This window comes from Theobroma umbraticum, unplaced genomic scaffold (genome assembly GCF_002168275.2).
Source record: "Theobroma umbraticum cultivar Fairchild unplaced genomic scaffold, ASM216827v3 scaffold_95.0, whole genome shotgun sequence".
NCBI classification, from domain to species: Eukaryota; Viridiplantae; Streptophyta; class Magnoliopsida; order Malvales; family Malvaceae; genus Theobroma; species Theobroma umbraticum.
Genome location: NW_018397257.1, coordinates 9,756,855 through 9,760,550, shown reverse-complemented (window position 1 = coordinate 9,760,550; position 3,696 = coordinate 9,756,855). Strand labels below are relative to the sequence as shown.

Below are 3,696 nucleotides of genomic sequence, written 5' to 3'. Positions count from 1 at the left end.
ATTTGAGGATACCAGTTTGGCATTATAGCAACCACAAATGTCGTCTCATTAGCATAGCTCCGGAGTCGAGACACTATGCAGAATGAGAGTTACCAGAAAAAGAAAAGAATCAGAATGGATGTTTACTTACCAGGATGTTGAGTTTTCCTCCAAATTCAGAGGAGACAGTGTTTATTAGCTTCTCTCTTTGGGCCTGCGATGATACATCACAGACCGAACCAGTAACCTGGAAACCCTTCGCTTCCCAGTCAAGTAAGCATTTGTTGAGGTCAGCTTCAGTCCGGGAGCATGTGTGTATTCGTGCTCTCAGTCCAGCTAATTCCTCTATGATAGCATACCTGGTTGCAGTATTAATTTATGATGAGTAAAATATTAGCTCCGTTTTGGGATAATCCAGGCAAAAGTAAATTAATCTCTTCACATCAGCATGTTAATTGTAATATAAGCCTTTAACAATTCCCCTAGAATCCCATAAAATGAAATCAAAATCGTCTTGGTGAACCGACCATCACAGTCACTTTTAGGAACACAAAAATCTAATTCATGTTTTCCTTGATTTACAAAATATTTTATCGTATATAATGATCTCATCACCAAAACAGATCACTTCATCACTTCATACCAAGCGCCCCTAGTTAAAAAGTCACGTCTAATTAATACGTATAAACAACATAGCAAAATTTTTTATTTTATTTTATCTTTTTTAACAGAACCTGTCTCCAGATTTTATTAACTTACTCAACCCACATCTTTATCGCATTCATAATTGTATGGTTCTGTGTATACATAAAAAGTTTTGTCATTGTCAATAAACATATAACTAATTTTTAAGTTATTGTACCTAAGTGAATAGTCAATGAGGGAAGTAAAGGAGAAGACAATGTCAATGGCCTGATATATATGAACCGTCACCCAGTTTCGAGTATATAATATATTGAAAGGTAAAGCAGCAAGAAAAGAGGTGTAGTATCAAATTTGCAAGAGCAGGTGGTAAAAAGAAAGAGAGGGAGAAGAGAGAGAGAACCCGATTCCTTTGGTTCCACCAGTAACAAGTGCAGTCATGCCTTGAAGACTCCATCTGTTGTCCTTCCTAGAGTTATCTGCTTGAGCCATTCTTACTTCTCTCTCTATGCCGGCTTGTAGTTGAGATATATTAAGCATATATAGACAGTTCCTCCCACGTAGGTCATTGCTGACAAAAGATTCAATAGGAAATTAAATGGGGGAAATGACAGCAGTTGAGTAGTTGTTTCCATAATGCACTCACGATGAGTTGCAAAATGTTCACTCTCAAGCCAATTCTAGTTGAATTCTTTCTTATCCTAGATAACAACAAGGGCTTATTGTGAACAAAGAAAGATGAAGGTGTTGAGATCCCATTTTTGCTTGCTAATTCTATATACTAAACGGCTACGTTAAACCTAGCTTTTAATTATCTAGAGTTAACAAAATACTAGAGAGTAACTCTAAATTAAGAAGTCCATGATCCATATATATAGGGCATTACTAATTACTCAACAATTAGGTAATTAGTTGATTTTTTTTCTAAGTAAAATTAAAAGGAAAGGGAGTAGAATAATTAATCCATTGTTAAGTCAAGTTTTCGTAGTTTAAGTAAATGTTCAACAATATATATATATATATATATATATATATATCATATAGGAAAGTTGTTAATTCAGTGCACTTAATCTATGATTACACTAATCATATAGGTTAATAATTTCTCGTACCTCAAAAATTTATCCTCCCAATGAGGTCATGTATTGCTTTGTCAACTTGCTAAAGCCTGTCCATTCTTATCTCCTCCTCCACAACTCTATTTATTCTTTGATGAATCACCTGTTGAAACTGCCTCTAGACTTAGCTGTTTTTCAGCGATTTAATATTATATCTGTATGTCAGAGCACCAACTTCAAAAACTATAGATAATGAATATCATATATACCCTTCACAATGTATTGAATTAATTTTTTTTATCAATCAATCTATCTGTATATTCTTATTAACATTGAATTCTTCTAAAATAAATTATTCACAACAAATTTAAATTTTAGTTATACAAAAAATTTAGAATTTTTCTGTCATTGCTTCATTCAAAAATTTACTTAAAAGATTTTGCATGGCTGATGAGTTTTAATAGCAATATCTACGTTCAATTAAGGACACATAACTGACTTTTTCCATGTATGGATGGTTAGCACATGAAGTTAGGGTATGAACCCATTTTGTATATTTGTACATTTTATTTTTTATTTAATTTGTTTCTATTAAATTCATATTATATCTTGATGCATATAATTTGAGTTAAGAGTTATAGGAAATAACATATAATTTAATACAATAAGGAAACACATTATTTAGAAAGTCATATAATGAATGAGGATTTATATCAATGGTAGAATATTTATATTATTAAATAATTAAATGACCAATCAAATGATAATAATATATATTTTCTATTGGATAAAAAAATTATTTAATTTTAGCATTTTTCATAAAATTTATATCCTTTTTTTAGTAAAATGCACCAATCATCAGTATTTTTTTATAATATTTTATTTCATATACCATGTTAAAACACTCAATCTTTGGATCTACAATTTTTTTTAAAAAAATAATTCCAAATGCATTTATTTTCAATAATCATTAAAAATTAAAAATTAACGAAATATATCACCTCAGCAACTTGTGAACTTCCAAAATATCAAATAAGTACACCGAACTTTGTTCACGAGAAGAGGCCCGTATACTGGCATTGCATGTGACCAAGAAGGTGCAATAGGGTCCACAATGCATCTAAGAAAGTAAAGTGGGTCCTAATATGAGTTGTATGTATGTATGTATGTATGCAATTTTAACAATTTTAACACATCATGAGGTACATGGGGCAATAGTTACAGAGAGAATTATTTCTAAAATGTGTAGTCTATTCACCGGGATATTCATGGCTTTTTCGGAAGATGGAAAGAGTTGATAATCGTTTTATGGTGCAATTATTTAAAGTAACATTTGATTAGGATATTGTACTATTTAATGAATACACCATTGTCAACAAAATTCCAAGCTCTCTTTTTGTTGGCCTATGTATGTCCTACTTCCACATAATGCTATTGGCTAAATGATGTATTATGTGGATTTTGGGAGCCTACCCTTTCTAAAACATTACTTCACTAGTATTAACTAATTTTCACTTGATGTCTTATTTCTCTCTGGATTTATTCATCCAATGTACACATAGGCCTTTTAATTCTTGAAGATTAATCTATATCATGGCATTATCGACTACAGATGGCAACAATATATATGCATGTATATAGTAGAAGAGTAGTTATAGCCAAAACGAAAGAAGCAGCAGCTTTTGTTTCATTTTTGGTAGGCAACAGAAAGGAAATCCAAATTCAAACAAGGGTAGCAGTTCAGAATGTTTTTTAATTGACCAGCTACATACTCAGACTGGCAGATTAAGAGGGAAAAGAAAGAGAAAGACAAGCAACAACTAGGAAGCTGTAGCTGAGGTGCCAAATGCATCATTTCTTGTTTTGTTTTTTGGGCAAAGCCTTATGCAGCATTCCGAGATTGGGAATTAGCCTGGATGTTCTTCCCGAGTAAGGTTTCATGGTAGAAGAAGCCATTCACTGACATGCCCCCATCGATGCAAAACGTCTGCCCAGTTATATAAGAGGATGCTGGTAG

The 3,696-nt window shown here is 32.3% G+C and overlaps 1 pseudogene across 1 annotated transcript in view; it reads left to right on the top strand.

Moving 5' to 3' along the window:
* LOC110412776 (tropinone reductase pseudogene) overlaps positions 1-3,696 on the top strand; it is a 6,686-nt pseudogene that overhangs the window by 2,351 nt on the left and 639 nt on the right. The window lies entirely within an intron of this gene.